We start from the raw sequence: 26,209 nt of genomic DNA on the forward strand, positions 1-26,209 counted from the left end.
TGGATGCCATCATTGCTCAACAAGACACAATTACAATCGACATCCTCCCAGTGGACTAGTCAGATCACCACATGATCTTACTCCACATTAACCAAAGAGTCCTATCCCTGACTCCTGTGCAGGATCCTCCCAAATGGTTGAGAAATTTCTCCCAGATTCCCCTGGAAGTCATGGAAGATAGGCTAAAGTTGCTCCTTCCTAACGACAAAAATCTATCCACTACCGATCTTACCTCACTTTATAACATCAATATGCTAAACCTCCTCGACTATCTAGCACCATTGAAACAAAGAAAAACCCGAACCATTCCGTCCAGATCTTGGTTCGACTCGGACACTAATGAAGAAAGGAGACAATTAAGAGCTGCAGAAAGACAATGGAGAAGTGTGCCTACTATCTCCCACCGAGACAAACTAATATCCATCCGGAAGAAGTACAACAACCATATTAAGAACACGAAATCCATGTATTTCAGATCTGCTCTCGACAACGCATAAAACAGACCCAAGGAGCTCTTCAGTATTATCAAACAACAAACTTCCAAACCGGATTCCTCGCTTGGACAGGCCTCCAAAAAACGTTGCGCCAACTTCGCCAACTTCTTCAATGACAAGGTCTCCAAGATTGAGCGCTCACTGGTCATCAACTGCTCTCCCCGACCCCATAGCAGCATAGGGGGGATGCTTGGTTGCGCTCCACTACCAAACACTAAACCATGCTCACTCTTCCAGCCCATTCTAGAAGAGGAAATAGTCAAACTTATCTCCACCGCGAAACCTTCATCTCATACCCTTGACCCCCTTCCTGCTCTTCTAGCCAAAAAACTGAAACTCTCCCTAGCCCCACTGGTGCAGGATCATTAACAGGTCCTTAAAAACCGGAACCGTCCCAGATTGCCTGAAAGTGGGACAAGTCACCCCATTGCTAAAGAAACCAGGCCTTGATACAAATGACTTAAATAACTTCAGACCCGTCTCCAATCTTCCTCTCCTTTTCAAAATACTAGAAAGGTGTGTTCTCCAACAACTAACACAGCACTTGAACAATACCAACCTCCTTGACTCACATCAGTCAGGATTCAGGAAAGGGTGTAGCACGGAAACTGCAATCCTTAACATAATTGATGACATACACAAATAACTTGACCAAGACCAATGCTGCCTCCTCATCCTCCTCGACCTATCTGCAGCATTCGACACAGTTGACCACTTTCTTCTCCTCAAAGCCCTCGAAGAAAGGGCTGGACTAGATGAGTTGGTCCTCAAGTGGTTTTCTTCTTTCCCGCATAATCGCTCTCAAAGAATCAAAATGAGAAGCTTTGAATCCGACCTTCATCCAGTCAATAGAGGAGTTCCACAAGGTTCAGTGCTCTCCCCTCAACTCTTCAACATCTACATGGAACCCCTCTCCACCCTACTCAGGAAAGCTAACATCCCCTTCCACCTCTACGCAGACGATACTCAAATCTATCTGGAAATCTCCTCTGCTAATGACATTCACAGACTCAACGAAACACTAAAGGAAGTCCAATGCTGGCTGTCAAGCAACCATCTAAAGCTGAACCCTGACAAAACGGAATTACTCCTCATCAGCAAACAAAGAAGAAAACCCACAAATGATCGAATGCCTAAAAGATATAGACGCGCTCAATAAGAATCTCTCCCTAGCGGACTCCGTCAAATCACTAGGCATCACACTTGACTCCAAACTAGATCTGACCAAACACATCAAGATCTCGGCTAAGAGCGCCTTCCTTAATCTGAAGCTACTAAGCAAAATAAAACCTTTCATTCCACTCAATGATCTCAAACAAGCCACCCAAGCATTGGTGTTATCAAGACTTGACTATGGGAATGCAATCCTCTCCGGAATACTCAAAATTCATCTTGCTCCACTGAAAACAACCCTCAACTCGGCTGCCAGAATGGTCACTGGAATAAAGAAATTTGACCACATCTCTCCAGCACTAACAGAACTCAAATGGTTACCAATAGAATTGCGGGCGAACATTAAAACAGCATGCCTCACCCCCAAAGCCCTTCACACTAGCAAACCTGAATATCTGGCGGCCAAACTTAAAAAAGCGGGTCAGAACAGGAACCTCAGAAGCTCTAACACCCTACTCCTGATCCCACTAAAAACTCGAAAACAAAAAACCAAGGACCGGTCCTTCGCCGGGAATGCACCCAAAATTTGGAAATCTATCCCCCCCGACATCAGAACTATTCCTTCTTTTCCTAAATTCAAAAGTCAGCTCAAAATCCTGTCCTTGATCGCTCCTTAAATATCAGATAGGATCACCCTGGAATGTCCTAAGAGATTCTGCTCCCCGCCCGGACGGGGATGGCCAAAAAAAACAAACATGTAATGGATTTCTCCCTCTTCCTCCTACTGTGACTCGCACCTTGAATGTCTTTGTGCACTATATTGTACTTTGCCATGCTCTGTTTGCTTTCTTTTTGCACCGCCTTGTAATTATGTGAAGCTCTCCGATACCTTGCGGTCTGGCTAGCGCTATACAAAACTTCTTAAATAAAAAAAAATAAAAAATTAAGGATTTTAGGGGCTTCCTATATGAAATATTTTGGGGGCCCCTGTTCAGAACAACTTTGAATTTTATTACCCATTTTCTGATTATTCAAACCTTATGATGCCAAACAGTGTTGAATCATATGAATATAATTGTGATAGAGAAATAAATCATTTTCACAGGAGCCCCTTAGAAGGTGGGGGCCCTGGGCATTTGCATATTTTGCCCATACCTTAAACCTTCTCTGGAATTGGGCCCCCTGGAATTTATGGTTCATAGTTGTATGTCAGTTGTGGACATGTGCATTCTTTTAGCCTAGAGCAAATGTGTCTGTAAAGTAAGGTTATAATATAGGATAAAACAATGTTTTTTATTTTTTTTAATAAACTTTATAGTAACATACCTTTTTTAATGATTAGCCCTTTTTTTAAATAAAAGTTATTAACAATGACAAACACATTTTTAATTTGGACATGACTATGCATGTCCTTAAATCACAACACTCTCATATTTTCGCAATTGTGATACCGAAGTATCCTGTTTGGGGGGCTTTGGAGCATGGGTAGGGTCTCCTCGTTTTTAACATGGTATAACATTTCAGTTTCTGCACAAACTGCAGTTTTTGGTCAAGCCACTCTTTCGTTTGGTTATATACAGACCACAACTGCTTCAAAATCACTGATCCAGTACTTGTCATATTTTAAGGTGTACCAAACCTTCAGGTAGCAATTATCATGATAGGTTTATTGTTTTCCATCTATCCCTGGGGCGGAAACAGTTCTATCTTTCTTCTTCAGGGTCCTGATGCAAATGCTGATAAATTAAAGTCCTCCCATTTTTAAATGTAAGAACAGCAGCGCACTTTGTATTTACTGAGGATCAACAGGGAGCACAATAAATAAGGGCTTTTAACAGACTGAGTTCTACTGAACTTGATTTAATGGCCTCTATACAAAAGTCGTAAACACTGCATTTGAAATACTAGAATGAAGAATGTAGTAAACTATAAGCACAGCCACTTGAATTATTGTATAGCAAGTAATGACCATTATGTGGCATTATGCAGCACTCTCTGTGGCATTAACAGTTTACCTATTTTAACACAGTTGCAAAATAGACCCCAATGCTGGAAAATGCAATTTTGTAAAAGAAGAAAATATATAAATGTTCATTAGATCTTAATCAAAATGTCATTCGCGCAAAATAACACCTGAGGTTTGTACGGATGCACTGGAAAACTATCTTTTTAACATTGCCTTCTCTGAGTCACAGAGTATATTAAATTGTGTAAACCATACAATGTTTCACTCATAAAGGTTCACTTCTCTTTTTCTGTGCATCCCAACTGCTTTTAAACTAGGGCTCAGTTTGGGGGCTATTCAATGTTCACCCTATGCCCTCTGACAGCAGCTTGCCTCTGTCATAAGAACATATGTAACATACAATTGTCTCACTAGAAGGCATTGTAATTTTCAGGATATCAGACCTCAAAAACATAAGGAAAATGATTGGAAATGTTTCTGTACGCTAAGAGTCTTATTGAAGATATAGCTGTTTTCACTTTTTCGAGAAGAGTGCTTATGGTGTAACATCAATTTGCACGAGGAATGAAACCAAACATTTTCATGGCAAAGAAGCAATCTTTCTTTCCACCATATTGGAATAACATTTGAATGTGTGGGGGGATTTTTTAATTGCAGCAGCCAAGGGCCTTTGCTAGTACATCAATCGGAGACAATAATACCAAATACGGAAAATTTCACCTCTTTTGTGCCTGCTTAACACCTCAATACACTCTAAACAGAATGAGGTTACCATGTATTCCTCATATACATCGCCAAGAGTTTGGTTCGGTCGGAAATACTCAAAACATTAATTATACATTTTCAGGTAGTCTGCTTCAAAACAATCCTCTCCTAAACACAATATTGTTGTAAATATATTTTGAAGAACACAATAACCATACAAAACAGTTTTTCTTTACAAATAGTATATTTGTTTGGCAGTAGTTGAATTCATTACATAGACGATAATTAATTAAAATAAGGTACTCAGTTGCAAAATAGACTCCAACGCTGGAAAATGCAATTTTGTAAAAGAAAAAAATATATAAATGTTCATTAGATCTTCATCAAAATGTCATTCGCGGAAAATAACACCTGAGGTTTGTACGGATGCACTGGAAAACAATCTTGCCTTCTCTGAGTCGCAGAGCATATTAACTTGTGTAAAACACACAAAGTTTCACTCATAAAGGTACACTTCTCTTTTTCTGTGCATCCCAACTGCTTTTAAACTAGGGCTCAGTGTGGGGCTATTCAATGTTCACCCTATGCCCTCTGACAGCAGCTTGCCTCTGTCGTAAGAACATATGTAACATACAATTGTCTCACTAGAAGGCATTGTCATTTTCAAGATCTCAAACCTCAAAAACATAAGGAAAATTATTGGAAATGTGTCTATACGTTAAGAGTCTTATTGAAGATATGGCTGTTTTCACTTTTTTGAGAACAGTGCTTATGGTGTAACATGAATTTGCACGAGGAATGAAACCAAAAATTTTCATGGCAAAGTAGAAATCTTTCTTTCCACCTTATTTGAATAACATTTGAATGTGTGTTTTTTTTAAATGCAGCAGCCAAAGGCCTTTGCTAGTACATCAATCGGAGACAATAATACCAAATACGGAAACATTTCACCTCTTTTGTGCCTGCTTAACACCTCAATACACTCTAAACAGAATGAGGTTACCATGTATTCCTCATATACATCGCCAAGAGTTTGGTTCTGTCGGAAATACTCAAAACATTAATTATACATTTTCAGGTAGTCTGCTTCAAAACAATCCTCTCCTAAACACAATATTGTTGTAAATATATTTTGAAGAACACAATAACCATACAAAATAGTTTCTCTTTACAAATAGTATTTGTTTGGCAGTAGTTCAATTAATTACATAGACGAAAATACATTAAAACAAGGTACTCAGTTCGCAGTGTGAAATGTGCTTGTGCAAACAGTGAAACATTTGAAATACATCGTAATCAATATATTCTTATTTGAAGTTACCACTTCACTCAGATATGTCATCCCATTAGTGCTGGATAGGTTTTAAGAGTCCATTATTTTATTCTACCCATTTAGGCACGAGATAGGAGGTGAGCCATACGAAGCTGCAGTGGCCTAATTTTGTAATAAGCTTTGAAAGGTTCAGTCAAATATCCCTGTACTTGTTGACTTCTATATGAGAGTTTTATGAGCCATACATGACTTTTTTTTTAACAAGATGATTTTTATCCAAGGTGAAGATAATACCTTTCATCACTTTATTTAACTGCTTCAGAAAGAAAGTATGATACATGTTCAACTCCTTCCAATTGCAACCTGGCAATCAATACATTCATCCAGGAATTATTCTTTTTAGGTTGGGCAAGATTAGTTTAGTTTCTCACCATTTGAGTGACAAATGCTGTACTTTTTGCCATTCTTAGTGTGTGCATGTATTTTTTTTTAAAAGCTGCTTTCTGAGTGGCTTGGACAGCAATGAGGATGGGGGCCTGAGTCCGTTACCTCCACCAACCTGAGAAAAAACCCGCAAAGAAACGAGCAACTGAAAGACCAACAAACCACGCAAAAGGACGTTGGAACATAGAAGGACCAAGAAGGAGAACTTGGAACAGCGGAGGGGAGCTGCAACGCAGGAAAAAAAAAAGCCACCCCAACGCCTGAGCGAGCAAAGCATTAGAGGACGGAGAAGATGGCGCAAACACCGCAGCGGCTAAAACGGACCGGGCGAGAGGGGGGAGAAAGGCTGCAAAGATACCCCGCGCTCAGACCTCAACCCCCCCCCGGAGCCAGCTGCCAACCAGAACAGCGAAGTAAGTGCCAGCAGAGACAGCAAGCGGTAACGGCAAACGCCGAAGGGGCCCGAATAAGCATCGGGGTGTAAACGAAACTGAAAGTACACACGGAAAGTGGCCATCTTAGCCGCAGAGCTCACTCACCCAAAGGCCATACTCCCCGGCGAGCGCAAACAGAGCTGCGACAGCACCGGCACATACTGGTGGCACACAACGCAATGCTTAGCAGAAGCAGCGGAGGTCAGGGGAGCAATCATGAAGGAAGCGTAAGCAGGCGGAATAAGTCAGGCAAACAATCCGACTAATCCCCTCACACAAAGCGAAACTGAAAGGCACACAAGGAGGTAGCCATCTTGAGGAAGCCATGCGCGGAAGAAACAATCACGCGGATCAACAAGCGATGAGGCACACAGCAGCGGCGAGATAAGCATGGCTCTGCAGCGGTGTCACCGCACAGCAAGACCGCCCAATTTAAAAAGAGAAGGAGGAATAAGACAACCTGGGTCGCAATCTAGCACGGCAAACAAGAAACAAAACAAAACAGAAAGTCCTGCCACGAGGGAGCAGCCATCTTAAACAACCCGAGCGAACAGTAAGCAAATCAGCGGGAAACATCCGTTACAACGCGGATGTTTCCCCGCGGTGCTGTTACGACGCGTCCGTAACAACGCAAGTCGTTACCACAACTTGCGCTGGAGGGCGCTAGAAGATTACAAATAGTAAATTTACTATTCCAACACCTTCCCTAGTGTCCACGGGGACTGGTGTTAGAATAGTAAATTATACTATTCGACATCCGCGCCCCCAACGCAAGTCGTGGTAACGACTTGCGTTGTAAGGGACGCGTTGTAACAGCACGCGTTGTGACGGTACGCATTGTACCGTCATACATCCAAATCAGCAGAACGGAGGTGATTAACAAAGAAGCCAGGATCTGCAGCGAAGCTAGAGCAAGCAGACCACCAAGGACAATAAGGCCATCGAAGGAGCCTCAACCTGACGGCGAGGCAAAAGCAGCAGCAAAGGAGCCATAGAGCAGCAAACAAGGCATCTGGCCAGTATCCCGAGGCGGAGCTGGCGTGGGCAAAAACCAGAACAAGGACAATCCGGGAGCCAAGCTGATACAGACTCAATGGACGGCGCATAAGGAAGGGTCCACCAGGTCCGCTGGGAGAAAAGTCCGTCTCAACAGCAGGAGCACTGCGGAAGGGCGGCAGGCTAGAAAATTACTTAGTCAGAAGGAGCTTCAGCGAAATGGCAAGCCAAGAAGGCAAAGCAGCAAGCGAGGTAAAGAAATATAAAAACAACCCTCCAGCCTTGCCCCTAAAGCTAAAAAACGACACCACCCTGGACATGATCCACAAGAAAGTCAATGAGGGGAATGAGGTTGCAAAGTCCACTAAACAAACAATCGACAACATGCAGCTAGAACTAGCAGCCATAAGAGTGGATCAACACAAAACAAACAGCAGGATAGATGCTGCAGAAAAGAGAATCAGCGACATCGAAGATGCCAACACACAGTCAAATAAGACGCTATTCTCAGTGACCAAGGCCACTAGTACCCTCCAGAAGCAGCTGGCTGACTAAGGTGACCGTACCAGAAGAGGGAACATCAGGCTGCTCGGAGTCCCGGAAGGGGAAGAGGACGGGCCGGGGTCCTGCTCAGCCCTCCTAGAAGAGCTTATACCTCACATCACGGGCATTAAGTTCGACAAACATTTCGAACTGGACAAAGCATATCGTGTGCCAGCGATGAAACTCCAAGACAGCCAAGGCCCGCGTCCGATCATTTGCAAACCCCTAAGGTCGCAGCAAACACATGCCATCTTCGCAGCGGCCAGGAAAAATCAGACCTTAAAATGGAAAGACAACAAAATAATAATCACACAAGATTTTTCACGCCAAACCGTAGACACCAGGAAGAGCTTCCTTGCCCTGAGAGAAAGAATGAGGAAAGACAACATTACCTTTAGCTTCGCAGGTCCGGCAAAAATGAGAATCATGGACAAAGAGCGCACCCTGATCTTCGATGACCCGGACGAGCTAAGAAGATACCTCCGCGGTCCTCCTCCAGAGGATATGGAGGCCCAACTCTCAGGTACTGCTTCGCTGGACACCACAGGAGCTGCAGGTCACTCCAGCCAAGGGCACTAATGCAGCCACACGCGAAGGTCAACCACATCTAAGACAACGATACCTCAAGCAACCACTCTACCTCAGTGCACAATCTACCTCGAACTTCAGTCTGCAACAAGGAAAGGTATCTCAGTCCCGGGGGGGTTTCTGACTCTACCGCCTGATACCGAATCTGCCTCAGGACAGACACCACTACCTAACCCACCCTGGGACAGGGGGACCTGCAAATACGCAGAGACTTCCTTTCGTATATAACCGACAAGCATATCCTTTACAAGTGAACATTATGTAAGGACTTGGGGCCACGAACCATGACTGCTCACTAGGAGAACCTCGGGGGGTGGGATGGAGGGAGGGAACTTTGCTGACGTACGCCCACTGTGTCAAAATGCCCCGGGGGTTGGGCAGGGGGCTGGAGGGGCAGGGGGAGATGTCCCAGTACAGATCATACACATCTATCTCTATCTTTCTCTATCTTTCCACATTCTTTACGGACACACATACTCAGCCAAAAAGACTATCAGAGCAAGCAATCGGGGAACACAAGGCAACACTGGAGGGAGGCAGGGGGGAGCAAACGTATGGAGGCAGAGTACCCAAATACAACATCAAAAAGGCGATGAAAACCACAAACCATGACACAACATAGACACTCCCAGCTACTCTCAGATCTAAAAGTAACCTCGCTCAACGTTAAAGGGCTTAACCACCCAATCAAGAGAAGGAAGGTAATCGACTACCTAACAAAACTAAAAAGTGACGTGTGCGTCCTTCAAGAAACTAAGCTTTCCGAAGAGGACGTACAACACTTGAAAGCGAACTGGATAGGCCTAACCCTCTGCTCCCCAGCCGTGCATAAAAAGAGAGGTGTAATAACACTAATAAATAAGAAAGCTAAACTAACCCTACATGAGTGTGAGGCGGACGAGGATGGGAGACTCCTAATAACCAATCTAAAGCGCGGGGAAGAAACAGTACATATAGCCAATATTTACGGCCCTAATACAGAGGACGAGCCCTTCTGGAGAGAGACGGTGCACAAACTAAGCAACCTCCCCCGCGACGAGCTCCTGATAGTAGCCGGAGACCTCAATGAGGTGCTAGATCAAGCCATAGACAGACACCCACAAAGAACCTGCCACCAAAGTCTTGCACAACACACCCTTAAGAACATGTGCGCCAAACTCCACCTCGAAGACCCATGGAGACTCCAACACCCAGATGCTAGAGACTGCACTTTCTACTCCCACCCCCATAACTCGTACAGCAGAATAGACTACATCCTTATGTCTACCCCCCACCTCATAGAGCATACAGAAATAGCGTCGTGAACTGTGTCAGCTCACTCCCTCATCAGCCTAACACTCAGTGGGCAACACAACGAACAAACAAGCCGTAGATGGAGATTCAATAGCGATGTAATCAGGGACCCGGCGAACGTAGCTGCCATAGAGGAGGCCATTAGAGACTACCTAGAATTCAACAACAAGCCAGGCACAGACAAAGGAGTACTCTGGGATGCCATGAAATTCACAATCAGGGGCAAAATAATAAGCATAAAGTCTAAAATGAACAGAGATAGAAACAAAACATTACTGGAACTAGAGAGACAGATCAAAGACCTGGAGAGGCACCACAGCACGAACCTAGCTGACAAAAACACCTTGACGACCCTAACGAGGAAAAAATATGAACTAAGCGAGAGGGCTGGCTTATGGATAAACAGATACAAAACCATAAACCTTTGTACAGCTAATAAAGCAGGTAAAGCACTGGCATCATATCTCAAAAGCAAGCAGAGGCAACACGCCATTGCGGCAATTACAGACTCTAACAAAATATCCCAAACAGCCAACAAGGAGATACTCAGGGACTTTAAGGAATTTTATGAGGAGTTATACAAGGAGGACAAAGGTCTAAACTCCGATGGAGGTGCTGCCCTTCTGGACAAGCTGAACCTACCCAAGCTAACAGAGGCACAACGTGCATCCCTAGAGCAGGACATAACAGGCGCAGAGATAGATATGGCAGTGGCGGCCCTAAAAGAAAACAAAGCACCGGGGCCGGACGGGTACACAGCAAAATTCTACAAACACTTCCTCTCCCTAATTAGGAACACAATGAAAGAGGTTTTCAAACACTGCATCAGAGGAGGAAAAATGACAAACTCAATGGCAGAGGCCAACATTATAGTCATTCCCAAAGAGGGGAAAGACACACAATCCCCGCCCTATTTCTCTAATCAACGTAGACTGCAAGATCTACGCGAAAATACTAGCAGGTAGACTCAACGCACAGCTCCCTAGCCTCATCCACAACACACAGGTAGGCTACCTCAAAAATAGGCTATCCCAAGACAATACGAGACTTCTATGCCACATAATTAACCCCACCCCCGCCGACACGAAACCAGCGGTCATGATCGCGCTAGACGCAGAAAAGGCTTTCGACAGAGTCTCATGGACCTTCTTCGACCAATGCATGCAGAGTTTTAGCCTAGGTGACAACTATAGGGCAATGGTGATGGCGCTATACAAAGACCCCAAAGCCTGAGTAGTAGTAAACGGGGGCACATCGGAAGCACTATCTCTGGAAAGAGGTACCAGACAAGGCTGCCCACTCTCCCCGGCACTATTCCTACTTACCCTAGAATCCCTACTGACCATGATCAGGAACAACGCTGGGGTAAAAGGGGTGCCAGTCAATGGCAATACAGTCAAACTAGCAGCATAGCAGATGACATACTCATCATGACAGAAGACCCAGAGCCCTCGATAGAAGCACTAACGAACACCATAGACGAAATGCAAAAGTAGCCGGGTACAAGCTTAATAGAAGCAAATCCGAATGTAAACCACTCAACGTTCACACCACTAAGGAAGTTATAGGGTCATCAGGACTACACTGCAAAGAGGGGCCCTAAAATACCTAGGCATCTATTTTGACAGAGACCTCAAGTCAACACTCGATCACAACAAAAAATCGATAATTAATAAGATAAAAGAGAGGCTAGATCCGTGGTCCCCCAACTATGTCAGCTGGTGGGGCAGGGTTGAAACTATAAAAATAATGATAACACCCATGGTTAACTACCTTCTAAGCATGCTCCCACTAATAGTCACGGAGGATTTTCACAAAAAATTAAACACTATGACAAATACGTTCCTCTGGAGGGGAAAGAAAGCCAGGATAAGCCTTCAAAAACTCAGGCTGAGCAAGGACCTAGGAGGGCTCAACGTCACAAACTTTAAGACTTTCCAGACAGCCTGCCTAGCCAGACAAGGCATACACTGGCTCACGCCCGAACAGGCATACACACCGGCTTGGCTGGAGCTAGAAAGAGCCTTGCTAGGAGGCCTTAACCCAGAGGCTTTCCTCACAGTCAACAAACACCCAGAGACGAAAAACACAATTCTCAAAAACACCAAAAAGGCACTCCTACAGGTTGACAAAAGAATGGAAACGAGCATAAGGAACTCAAAATGGGAATCCATTTAATTCAACACAAAAATAATATACAAAGACAACATACTTACCTCAGCCTTATGGACCCAGAGGGGTATCCTTAACCCTTCGCAACTAGAGGAACACGAATCCCCCACCACTTTCGCCAGCCTCCAACGGACATACGAATTCCCGGACATAGAACTATATAACTTCCTCAAAATAAAAGCAGCAATCACCAAGTCAGGCCTAAACAAAGACGTCCCAACAATCCATCAATACTTGACCAACCTCAACAAAATAGGGCACCAAACATCTCACCTATATAAACTCCTAAGTGCAAAAACAACTAGACTAAATAGGAAGGTCATGAACTATTGGAAAACATTGCACGCCGGGGATTTTAGCGAGAGAGAAAAGGCACACCTCTGGTCTTCAGCAAGCAGGAACAAAGTCACCACCACACTTGCACAAACTAAATTCTGGCTCCTACACAGAGCATACTGGACCCCGGCGCGCCTAGCAGCGGTCGGGCTGAGAAACAATGACCTATGTTGGAATTGCCAGAAACAGAAAGGAGACTTAGCACATATCATCATCCAATGCCCCAAAGTAAAGACATTCTGGGGGAAGGTAAGAGACTTCATGCATAACGTAACGGGGTACACACCACAACTAGACATCCTCAGCTTAACAACCGCTTTCATGGCCCCAGAGATACACTCCACTAACGACAGGAACCTTATTGACCTACTCCTCACAGCAGCAACCAAGACAATCCTTTCGCACTGGAAGGACATGGGGAAAGCCACTTTCAAAGTCTGGCTCAACTGGGTCATCTTCCTAAGGGGAGCAGACAACATAACAAAAAGCCAAACATCCCAAGTTGGCTAGAACAGCGAGATGTGGCACTCCCTGGACAAATACCTTGACTCGCAAAAACCGCCATGAACACATCACACAGCTAGTCATCACCACCCCAACCCCCCCCCTCGCCCCAGTGCCGGCCGTCAGTAAACTATGTTTGTCTAACAACTTACCACACACCACACGCGTGTCCATTTCTTTTCTTCTTTCCTCATGCTTTTCTCCTACTCACCACTACACATTGTCTTTTCCTATTCACGAAGGCAACACAACGCAAATGCACGCTGTAATGCCGCCAAGGTTACAAGTCGATCATGTATAATCATCACTCAAGCTCTTGGTTAACCGGAATGTACTAACAGCTATGTCTACGGCGACAGCAAAAACAGTAATTGCCTTTGTACCTGTCTGACTCTGTACTGTGATTGTAAAAATCTCTTTCTAATAAAATCTTTTGAAATACATTTTTTTAATTTTTTTTTTAAAAGCTGCTTTCTTGCTGATTGTTGTTTGACTCAACAACTCAAGTCTGAACTGTGCTGGAGATGCTTTTTAGGGCATGTTGAATAAAGATAGATTTCATGTTGGGTGTAGATTAAAAAAGTGCCAAATTTGTCCAGGAAAGTCTTGGTGTCAGATGCAATGGTAAGAACAACTTGACTTTGATTACTTTTAAAACTGGCATAACTGAAGGATTCTTGATCAATTTCAAAAGTGATTTAAAAGCAAAGAGTAGGGATGTGAGTTTTCCTTTTAGGTTATGTTGAAGTTGCCCTCCTTGGTCATCTAGCCAGACCACCAAATATTTGTATTTATTGTTTTTTACTTGACGAAATTTCCCCAGGTACAACTTTTCTTGCTTTGTTTATGTTTTAAAGGTTAACATTAAATTCATTAATATTGCAATCGTTTTTTAGAGTATCTATTAATCACTGTACACCTTCTCCAGTTTGATTCAGGAGTACCACAGTATCAGCATATTGCACAGATGTACTAGGCTTACCTCCTATTTCTGCTGGATAAGATTTGGCTGTTTCGCAGTGAAGATTTAATTTGCAACGAAAAGATTGAATATTGTTGGCACTAAGACGCAGCCTTGTCTAAGGCATCTTTGCATGAGTATTTTTTTATGGAAATCCCTCTGGTTATCTCAAAGCATGATCTGAGCCCAAGTTTCAGAATATTTCTTTATGGTATCCGGAGTGTCATGAAAATATCATGGTGAGAGTCTATAGTTCTCATCTCAATTGTGAGAGCCCAAAGTTCCATGATATTTTCAGGACACTCAAGATACAATTAAGAAATGGGAGAGTTATAGATTTGAAATGGTGAAATTCATGGGAAAATACAATTGTAGAACTGAGTGCTTTCCTTGAAAAAGAGGTATCAAAACATGTGTTGATTGTTTTCTACTAGATCTTTTGTCCAAATAAAAATAAGGAATAAAGAATGCAAGATCATGAAAAGATTTGAGTCCACTGTCTATTTATTTGGAGCATCAAATGTATTTAATAATTAAAGATTCTTCTTTTGAAGACGCATCAATTCTATACTGCAGCAGTCGGGTGTTGTTGCTGGAAGTGTGAGGCGCCGGGCATACTATCTCCTGACCCCTTCCTTTGTAACTTAGTAATTTGATGATGTCCATTAATGGCACTAAGGCCAGATTGTAATGGTGTTGAGGCTGTGTGGTGTCAAATTTTGAAGATCTCTATTTGCTCCAAAGTTTGTAATTTCCTTTCTTGCAGTTACTAAAAATGGCCAATTACCTTGCGGTCAAGTATTGTCAGCTATGTGAACCTGTGGTGTTAAACAGGGCTTATATTGTCTCTCCACTCATTTTAATAATTATTTCTGCCTACTGCCACTAGGCTGAATGGTTATTTATGGACTTACTATTTGTGAAAATGAATCCTTTGATTCTTGTGAGATACTCATTTCACTAAGGATGTATATTTCTTCCAGCTTATTTATTGCTGAAGATAATTATTTGAAAAGCACGAAAAAGTTTGCTATGAGATTTTTCTTTCACTTTTACTTCTTTATTGCACTTGGACAACATTGTATAAGGCTGATTTTGAATAGATTGTGATTTATTATTTAAGGATATTGTTCTAATTTGTTCCTGATTGTCGGTGATTTTCGATGTATTGTCTACATCTGCACTTGAGATGACTAGTACTGAGGCGATAACCAGTTTCTAATTTTTGAGAATGTTATCTTCCTGAAGAACAAGTTATTTACCTTCGGTAACGCTTTCTCTGGTGGATATAGTATCTCCCTGTGGATTCCTCACCTCATGAATATCCCCTGCCCCAGCATTACGCAGAAACTATTTCCTAGCTCTCCACGCTCATGAGGTCGTTACAATGCTATGGCTCCACACGAAACTCCGAATGACGTCACCAGAGCCATAAGTGAGCCATGTCAGCATGAGACGTCAGTTCCACCCATTTTGACCGTGCTCCGAGGCGAACGGGCGGACCGACCATAGAAACAATGGATACACAGTACATACTATTCACACAAATACACACAGTGTAAAGTGATAAAGGAAAGCAAAAGAGAACAATCATTTCCTATAAGCCTACACAAAGGCAAACAGAGACAATATAAAATGACAATATGAAAGAAACATATTAACCAATACCTCTTTTAAGGTATAAAAGAGTAGACAACGGGGAGGAGGGTGGGTTAGTGAGGAATCCACAGGCAGATACTGTATCCACCAGAAAAAGTGTTACTGAAGTTAAGTAACTTGTTCTTCTGATGGATACATCTGCGTGTGGATTCCTCACCTCATGAATAGATTCCCACAGCAGTCAAACCCACGAAGCAGGGTGTCCCCCTTCTATACCAAAAAGTCTTGCATAACAAAACATGCAAAAATGGCCGTCCCTCCTCACCTCGGAATATAAGCAGTAATGCTTGGTGAAAGTGTGGAGGGAGGCACAAGTTGCATCGTTACAGATGTCCACCACAGGAACACCTCTGGACAAGGCAGAAGTAGATGAATTATCCCTGGTGGAATGAGCTCTAATGCTTTAAGGAGTCTCCTACCCAGCCAGTGAGTAGCAGACTTTGATGCACAAGATGATCCACCTGGATAGAGTGCACTTGAGCACTGCTTTGCCCTTCATGCGTCCAACATAGCCCACGAAGAGCTGATCTTCCAAACGCAAATCCTTTGTTCTATCCAGATAAAAACTAGCCACCCTCTTAGGATCTAAGCAGTGAAGCCTCTCCTCCTCCTTGGAAAGGTGAAGGGGGTAGAAAGTAGGGAGGGTAATGGACTGCCCTAGATGGAAGGGAGTTACCACCTTAGACAGAAAAGCAGCCCTGGTCCTGAGAACCATCCTTTCAGCATGAATAGTCTGAGACGGAGGCTTAAACTCAAAGCCTGAAGCTCACTCACCCTCCTGGTCGAGGTGATAGCCACAAGGAAGACCATTTTGGAGGACAGCAGTTTCAAATGGCCAACTATGCAAAGGTTGAAATGGGGAACTCATTAAGAAAGTTAAAACTAGATTTAACCCCACTGGGGCATAACGAAGGGAGTGGGCGGAAACATATTATTAAGGCCCTTAATGAATCCTAAAACAATCGAAGATTTAAAAAGAGACGGCTGATCAGGCAAACAAAGAAATGCCGATAAAGCTGACAAATAACCTTTGACAGTAGCCACAGCACAACCCTGCTGGGAAAAATGCAGCAAAAAACAAAGAACGTCTGAAAGATGAGCCTTTAAGGGATCAATAGACTTCTCTCCACACCATTTAACAAATCTAGACCACCTGTAGGAGTAAAAAGACTTGGTGGAGTGTCGCCTGGCTGATAAAATAATGTCCACCAGGTCAGGCGGGAGAGAGAAATATTTCAGGTTGCCCCATTCAATCTCCAGGCATGAAGGTGCAGGCTCTGGAGATGGGGGTGCAGGACCTGCCCCTCTGACTGTGAGAGGAGGTCTGCCCTGAGAGGGAGACGGAGCAGAGGGTGCGACGAGAGGTGAAGGAGGTCTGTATACCACACCCGTCTTGGCCAATCCGGGGCAATCAATATAACTTGGGCCCGGTCCTGGCAAATCTTCCTCAGAACCCGAGGAATCAGGGGTACGGGAGGAAATGCGTAAAGGAGTCATGAGCTCCAACTCAACTGAAATGCGTCCCCCAACGCTCCCTACTTCGGAAACTGGAGACTGCAGAATGACGGGCACTGCGCGTTCTCGAGAGTGGCAAACAGGTCCACCCGAGGAGTTCCCCACATCCGGAAGATGTGACGTACTACCTCCGGATGAAGCCTCCATTTGTGGTCAGAGGAGAACTGCCGACAGAGACTGTCCGCATGAACGTTCAGCACCCCGGCCAGGTGATTTGTCATTAAGCAAATCTGATGGTCCTGGGCCCAGGACCAGAGCTGCAACGCCTCTCTGCAGAGAAAGTACGACCCTACTCCTCCCTTCTTGTTGATGTACCACATCATGGTAGTGTTGTCCGTCAGGACCTGAACTGACTGACAACTAAGGGAGGGAAGAAAGGTCTTGAGTGCCAAACGTATCACGCGCAATTCCAGAAGATTGATATGAAGCAATCTTTCCTTTGAAGACCAAAGGCCCTTGATCTCCAGATCCCACAGATGAGCACCCCACCCTAGGGTAGATGCATCCGTTATCACTGTGGCCACCGATAAAGGAAGGTGGAAGGGCTTTCCTCGAGACAGATTGCCCTCCACGCTGCACCTAGACAGATCCGCTGCAGTGTCCTTGGGGATCTTGATCGGCTCCTCAAGATCCCTGTTGTGTTGAAACCACTGCCTGCAGAGGCACCACTGAAGTGCCCTCATGTGCCAGTGTGCATGATTGACCAACAGAATGCAGGAAGCGAACAGACCGAGCAGGCAAAAGACCTTCAAAACTGGAACAACCACTCCATTGTGAAACAAAGGGATCAATTCCTGAATGTCGAGAATCTTTTGTGGAGGCGGAAAAGCTTGACACATAGTGGTCTCTAGTACTGCCCCTATGAACAAGTTGTGCTGTGAGGGCATCAGGTGAGATTTGGGCACATTTATTGAAAAACCCAATTTGAACAACAGCTGGGTTGTTACTTGCAGATGATAACGCACCACCTCTGGCGACATTGCCTTGAGTAGCCAGTCATCCAGGGAGGGGAAAACTGGAATCCCCAACCTCCTGAGATGGGCAGCCACCACCGCTATCACCTTGGTGAAGACTCGTGGTGCAGTAGTAAGACCAAACAGGAGGACCGCAAACTGGTAGTGTTGCGAATCAACCGTGAACCTGAGATACTTCTTGTGTGACTTCAGGATTGGGATGTGAAAATACGCATTCTGCAAGTTGATGGACACCATCCAGTCCTCTTGCTGCAGTGCTTGAAGAACCTGCGCTAGGGTGAGCATCTTGAATCTCTTCTGCTTGAGAAAAAGATTCAAGACTCTGAGGTCCAGGATGGGACGTCACCTGCCATCCTTCTTGGGGATCAGAAAATACCGGGAGTAGCATCCTGGCCCTTTTCCTGCTCTAGGACCACCTCTATCGCACCTTCTTGTAACAAGACAACACCTTCTTCTGAAGAAGGAGTACGTGATCCTCCGTGCAAAATCGTTGGCAAGGGGGTAAGGAGAAGGGAATTCCCAGAAGGGAAGGGGGTACCCATTTTCTACCAGATCTAAAACCCAAAGGTCCGTAGTGATCAATTTCCAATCCTGTAGAAAATGGGTAAGCCGGCCCCCTACAGGACCTGCATGATCCGGGATGGCAGATCTACGACTGCTTTACTGCATTACCAGGGGGGGGGAGGGGGCGGTTGGATAGGTAGAGGAGGAAGGTTGATGACCCGCTCCATGAAGGCAGCCTCTGCCTTTACCCCTGTAGTTCTTGTACTAGGGGTTTTGCTGCTGTTGCTGCTGCTGAGGCTGATGGAAACTTCGAAAGGAAGACTTTCCAAAGTTACGGTGTCTCCTACAGCCATCACCCTTTGCCTGAGTCTGCAGACCCAAGGACTTCGCTGTGGCCTTGCTGTCTTTAAATCTTTTGAGAGCAGAATCAGCCTTTTCTCCAAACAGTCTAGACCCTTCGAAGTGAAGATCGAGAAGGGCTGCCTGCAATCAGGTGAAAACCCAGAGGACCTGAGCCACGCATGCCTTTTCCTAGCAATAGATGAGCCCATTGCCCTGGCCACCAAATTTACAGTGTCCAGGCCAGACTGGCTGACTTGGCGACCCGCAGCCTGTGAGTCTGCCAATAGCTCACAGAAATTTCCACGATCTTCCTCAAACAATTTTGGAAGAAGCTGTTTAGCAGAGTTCGTAAGAAAATGAATGTATCTACCCAACAAACGAGTAGCGTTCGTGGACTTCAAAGCCATACTCACTGAAGAGAAGACCTTCTTTGCCGACTGCTCCAACTTCTTGGAATGTGTGAAGAAATTCCTAGGCAATCACAAAACAGTACTAGTGCAAATAATCACAAAAGGAGGGGCTAATGCAAGGAGGGACGGACAACTAAGTGAATGCACATACATAAATGCGTTATTTATTCATAAAACAATATCTCATACATATAATTAAAAATACAATTAATGAATCACAATAACATAAAACTGGGAATATAAAAAGTGATAATGAAATCACCAAACATTAAAGACAATAATTAATCATTCAAAACCAAAAACGTGGCACATATATAATTATCGACGCGCGTTTCGGCGTTCAAGACAACGCCTTCTTCAGGAGCCACACAATTTTTAAAACACAAGAATTCGATATATCTGACTTCAAGCCTTCATTTGATGTGGCCACGGTCTCTAGTGCATAATGTAGGGTTACCAAACGTTGGGTGGTGGTATATACCTCATTAGTCTGGGTACCTGTATCAGGACTTTATTTCGCACTTCTATGTTGGTAAGATCTGACTGCTTAAACAGCATGCAGCGTGACAGGTTGAGCTTGAATAATAATTTAATCAATAAAATAAGCAACAAAGTTGCAAAAACTTTGAAGAAACCAGCGAGCTCTTTTTTCAATAGCTTCAGCACGGTGCGTAATTCTCTACTGTGACTCTTGCCTCGAAGCAGGATATTGTCGAGCGAGTGAGTCGACAGGGGGTAATTTAAAAGGTTCCTCAACCGTCCGGCGTCCAGCGTCCACTGCGGTGATGTCCTAGGAATCGTATTTCTATTCAGGGGGCCCTTGTTTTTCCCAACTTCTTGGAATCCCTGTCAGCAGGAGCCTGTGGGAAGGTGCACAAGGACTGCTTAGAACATGAAGCCTGCACCACCAAACTCTCAGGCGAAGGGTGAGTTGATAGGAACGCAGGATCCCCTGGAGCAGGCCTGTACCTTCTCAACACAGACCTTGAAACTGCAGGAGCAGACGCCACATCTCAAGAACTGGCTCAGTCAAGGCATCATTGAATGACAAGAGCGGTTCAACCACAGAGGAAGGAGAATGTAGCACCTCTGTGAGCAAATTAGGCCTATACCCAGCCACAGGCAGCTGCAGATCCAAGAGCTCTGCCGCCTTCCTTATCACAATATGGTACAGTGCTACTTAATGCATGGGGGAAGCTTTCTATGAAGCAAAGTCCCACTCCGGAGAGGTGTCCAGTCCACTTGCCTCACACAGACCCTCGGACACATCCACCGACTCATCAATTTCACCTTTCTCCATTTCTTCAGCCTGGTACTGCTCCTCTTCTATCAAATTCTGCACCTCTCTCCTCGAGCACATCTTCGGCTGCTGCGTCAGCGGCAGCACACGCAGCGTTGATGGCTCCAGGAACGGCATTGTACACGGATCTGTAGCAGCAACCAGCGTCGTACAAAGCTGAAAGGAAGGTTCGCCGGATGGAGTCGGGAACTGCATATATGGTGTTGACATCCTTGGAGCTAGAAACTGCCAGAACGGCGCTGTCGGCATGACTGGTACGAAGGGTGCCTGAGGATAGTTTTGAGGCATGCCCAAGTCAAATGCCAGAGGACCCACGGGACCTGAAGGTACATCAGAAGGGTATGACACTCTGGCAAACGCGCCATACATCGCATTTAAAAAATGCGTGGGATCCAAAACCGGTCCTGGAAATTGTGGATACTGAGCCGGTTCGAGATCCAAATGTGGCACCTCTGGAGTCGTAACCGCCAGAACCACAGGCGGAGCTGAAGGTGCCTCCTCACCAGCCAGATTCGTTAAACCTTCCAAAATCGGAGGTCTCGGCATCAGTGACTGCGCCGGGGTACCCCCTTGCAAAGGAGAATGGATCAGAGTGGCTTGAGGAGACACTGAAGGCAAAGGTGAGACAATGTCCTTTTTGCGACGTCGAGGAGCCGGAAAAGGTGACCTCGAAGCTACAGCCTTAGATGAACGGCACCGAGAGCGATGCCTCTTCTTCTTCTTGTGCTTCCGCATTCGAGTCACACGAAGTCGACGACCTCGACTTCAAACGTTTTGGACACCTTTTTTCGTTTCTTACTTTAGCCATGTACAGCTTGGCTTTCCGCTCATTCAAGGCCTTTGTGTTCATTTTACGACAACAAGAACAGCCCTCGATGGTATGGTCCAATGATAAACACCACAGACAGTCCTCATGGTGGTCAGTAATCAACATATGTCCCCCGCACTCTCTACAGGGCTTGAAACCCGACTTGCTCGGAGCAGACATGGCAAAACAAGAGAAGGAGATAAAACCTAATAACAAGTATCCAAAGAAAGTTTGGAGAGTCCCAGATAAACCGTTAGCGTTGACAGCCACAGAAAAAGAGGGAACTGACGACCTCAGCTTTTCATCTCGTGTTGGTATGGCCCTTTCTAGATTTCCATGTCCTCGCAGTCAGATTTCTGGAAAGAGCAAGGTCCAACAGTCTGTTTCCAGCTTTTTTGTTTTGTGTCCTATCGAACCACCCTCAATAAGCGATTCTCTGGTGTCACCTCAATGTCCCTGCGATGGGTCTCTCCTGAGTGTGCGCCAATATTCAGCAATAAGTTTGTAAATGAGGGCAGCTGCAATTCATACAAAGGAAATTAGCAGATTGAGACAAACATCTGTGGCAAAGTCTCGGGTCTCCACCATATATATGCTATATTTTCTAGGCAGTGATGAAGGTTTGGTGCAGGAAATTATATTGGGTACATTTCAGTCTTGTGTTACAAGACACCCTCTTTGTATAATTCAATATCCTGCCCCATTCCCTGTCTACTATGGTATGATCTAAGTCCTCTTACCATTCATGCCTTACCTTTAGTGGGCCAACCCACATTGATTGCCCTATACATCAAAGCAATCAAATATCTCCCACTTTATATTGTTAGAAGCAGGTGCAGGACAGCCTGTTGTGGGAGTCTCCCGCTCTCAAGTTCCATATTGTGTAAATGCATGTGTGAGTGCCTCATATGTCAAAAACTGTGGCCAAAGTCTTGTATCAACTACTCCGAAGGCATGACAGTACCATTTAAATAAGTCTCCGAACGTAAAGTTCAGTCCATTGTCCCAGATGGTGAGCCTTAAAAACAATGAATTATATCCTCCCGTGGGCCCCTGTGGAAGATCTACAAGTGGTATAGCAGGGAAGTATATAGAAAATAGTATTTACTCAGTTTAATACAGTTTTTGAGCACTTCAAGGCTATGGAGAGTAAGGTCGCCATTTTCTAGGATGGTTTTACCCTGTACAGACCTCTATGATTAAGCTCTCTTCAGACTTGTCCCATGCCCCATTATTTTCACTGTCTAACCAACAAGCAATCCAGTGAAGCTCTGCTGCTAGGTAATATAGCTTTAAGTCAGGAACACTGAGGCCACCTGAGGGGATTTGATACTTAAGGTTGTCGAGGGCAACTTTCTTCCTCCCCGTGTCCCTGATCAAATCCAGTATCAAGGAATCCACCTGCCGGAACCATTGCCAGGGGACACACACCAGAAAATTGCCAGAGAAATAGAGCAGCCTGGGTAAGAAAGAAGAATTTGTTAAGGCTATCCAGGTCATATTTGGGAGTGTTAGTCACTGAGCCCTTGAGTGCCCAGAACACAACCCCCAAATTCCCATCTTTCAAGTCAGAAGGGGAGTGGTATATATTCACCCCTAACTATTTGAAGGTAAGAGGTCCATAGCATTCCCAACATCTATATATTAGGCTCCTCTTACTCCAGTATTAAGTGGAAGAGATACATTTTGGAATTGTTTGCTTTCAGTCCCTAGATTTCTCTAAAGTCCCTTAGTAGCGGCTGAGTCGGAATCAAGTCAGGTTCTCCATTTCTGATGTAGAATAAGATGTCAGCATTTAAGGATTCTACATGGGTATTGTCCATTGTGAGAAACCTCTACGCCCACCCTCCGCCCTTACTGCTGCTAGAAATTCAATTGCTATAGCCAAAAGCTGCAGAGAGAATGGACAGCCTTGTCTGGGGCCATGATATATTGGGTATTAAGAAGAGATTCACACTTCCATCTGAACGCTTGCCCTTGGATGATCATAAAGTGTCTCAATCCAAGAGAGCTCTATCGTACCATATCAAACACTTTCTCCAGATCCACTGAAGCAACCAGGGTCTGGGGGAAAGCATCCACGTCTGTCTTGTCCAAGACATGATACAGTTTACTCAAATTGTGCAACATGCCACGAGTCAGTAGAAATCCCTCTGATCTCTATGAGCCAGCATGTGATGGGAAAAGCATGCTGCCAATATCATGCTAAAATTCTTAAATCAATGTCCCAAATAGAGAGCAGTTGGTGTAACAGACCGTATCTGGATCTTTCGAAGTTGATGTATCTCTGATTATCTACCCCTTTTATATGTTTTATGTGATCATGTTTTAGATAACACCTGGAAATGTATAACTTTTTGCAATATGAGGCTCAGTTTGTGTTTTAGTCAACTGTACATGATTCTAAATGCTTAATATCCAATAACTTTTATTTATGTATATTTGTTGACTTAGGTGGCCTAATGGCAGAATAAAGTACTGTTTGATTGATTGTCCGTGTCTGTAGGTTTAAAGAGACAACCAGCGCTTCTTGGGTTGCCTAAAGGAGCTCTACCTTCTCCAGGGCTGCTGCATATATCTGAGCCAGCTGTGGAACTAGGAGGTCTTTCCTCTGACCAGCTCTTTATTGGCACCTTGTAATTCATTCTGGGTTAGTGGACCACCCAGTGCCTTCCTATCTCTCCTTCCCAGTACCCTGAAAAAAGGCCCTGTCAAGGAAAGCTTCTGCTGCATCGCAGGTAGCCACTTCCTGAGGACCATATAGTTTCTTACTGTAGTCTAAGAAGTCATTGTCAATTTGGCCCTGCTCATAAATCATGGAGCATCCGGTTCCCTGGACGTTTAACATTGGAGAGCATCTCGACTCCGATCTAACAAGCCAAGCCAACAATCTTCCTGGACTGCCCTCCCTTTTGTGTACTCTAGTGACATATTCACAATAATTGTGACATTGGAGCTTGTCAATACGTTTTTTACATTCAGTTTTGCTACTGTCAAGCCTCTGTTTTGTATTTGGGTTTGCGGCCACCTCCAATTCTAACTCATTAATTGTCCTGTTCAGTGGAACCGACTCAGCATCCAGTTCCCTGCCAAGTCACTATGAGGGGATTATGGTCAGAATAGTTTTCCCCAGGTACTCTAACCTCACCAAGGATGGGCTCAGCTGGCTCGAGCATAACACTCTGTGGAGGACGGTATGGACATCATGTAGTTATAATAAAATATATAATCCTTTGTAATGCCGTGGTGTAACCTCCAAATATCTAGCAACTCCCAACTCTGTATCCAACTGGTAAACCCCTTTGCCACTTTAATTGACTGTGCCCCTGATACTGGTGGTATAGAGTGGTAAAATTGGAGATCATTAACACAATTGTAATTTCGATTCAGTAGCATGGGGGGGTGTCATAGGTCCAAGTTGCAGTAAGAAGGTGTTTAGAAAGTCAATCTGGTCATAATTTGGGACGTATATGCTACCCAGGAGAACCTGCTGCACATCCAGCCTGCCTGCTGCCAACACCATTCTTCCCCTCTTTCTCTAATCTATTGTGTGTGTGTGATAAAAGGGAATCCCACGTCAAATCCAGATCAAGGCATCCTAGCAGGGTGGGTCCAAGGCATGTTCCCTTGGAGTTCAACAGTCACCAAGTAGCACAGCCAAGGGTACTCAGTTATACAGTGTCTATACCATCTAGGAATGGGGGGACAGTCCACACCAAAGTTCTTTCCAAGTCAGTCGACCTAGTAGGTTAGATCAGAGGTCAGTTGAGGGGTAATCGGGGGATGGCTATCAACCATCAGTCCTTGTGCTGTCTTCCTTAAATAGTTGTCTACGTTCAATCTCTGAGGCCACTAGCATCACAGCAGCTCTGCTAGCCTCCAGCTGTTCAATCAGCTTCTAAGAGCCAACCTTTTCCTCTCCTTCACCCTCCAATGCAGGTTATGTGATAACTTTGACACGTGTGCCTCCACGCCATTCTTGTGCAGTTCCATTGAGTCCCGGGCTTTAACAGGTTCGATTAAGAATAGGGATTTCCGGTCAATCATGATCTTGAGTTGGCTGGGAACACTGCAGCCAATGCCCCTATGTTAAATAAGAGTAATTTTGCAGGAGGGAGAGGTAAGGTGTGAGGCTGCTGCAAACAGAGGTGAGCCGCCTTGCCATGACCTCTGCAAAACGTGCTCCCTGACTGCTGGCTTCTCAATTCTGAGTTGAGGAGCACAAGATGTATTGACCTCTATGCTGACCACTTTGCTGCTCAACCTGAACTCCCATCTTCAGCTCACAGTAACTGATGGCCACTTCTGTCCATGAGCACTGCAATGGCGTGACATGCTGTATAGAGAAACTTGCTGTCTATGCTTGCTGCCTGCTTCCACACTCCGCTCCTCTCTTTAGCAATCAACAATGGCCGGATCAAACCAGACTCTTGGCATGAGCTTCAGGTAGGCTACACAAAAACAAAAACATGTATTCAGGTCTGGGGTATTGGATCGCCTCATAATCATAAAGCATGGAGACTTAGTCATCAAATTAATGAGTTTAATTTTAGTTAATTCACAAACTGTTTCTAAGATACAAAAATTGAAAACTCTCCAAAATTATTGTATAAGATAGAAATAGTTATCTGCAAGTGTACACTTTGTCAAAATGGTATTCACAAGAGAATAGTCATTCACACCAGCAAACATCCAATTGAATTGCATTGTATTCTATTCCCAAAAGTTGATTATGCACTTGTTAGAGTATTTATTAACATGAGCAGATGAGCAGTTTTGTGTGAGTTAAGCCATAAGCTGGGATGATTGACTGTTGTTGACTAGTCAGTACATGGCAGGAGTTTTCTCCAGTTCTCTTTCAAACCATAAACCCAA

Source organism: Lissotriton helveticus, chromosome 10 (genome assembly GCF_964261635.1).
Source record: "Lissotriton helveticus chromosome 10, aLisHel1.1, whole genome shotgun sequence".
Lineage (NCBI taxonomy): Eukaryota > Metazoa > Chordata > Amphibia > Caudata > Salamandridae > Lissotriton > Lissotriton helveticus.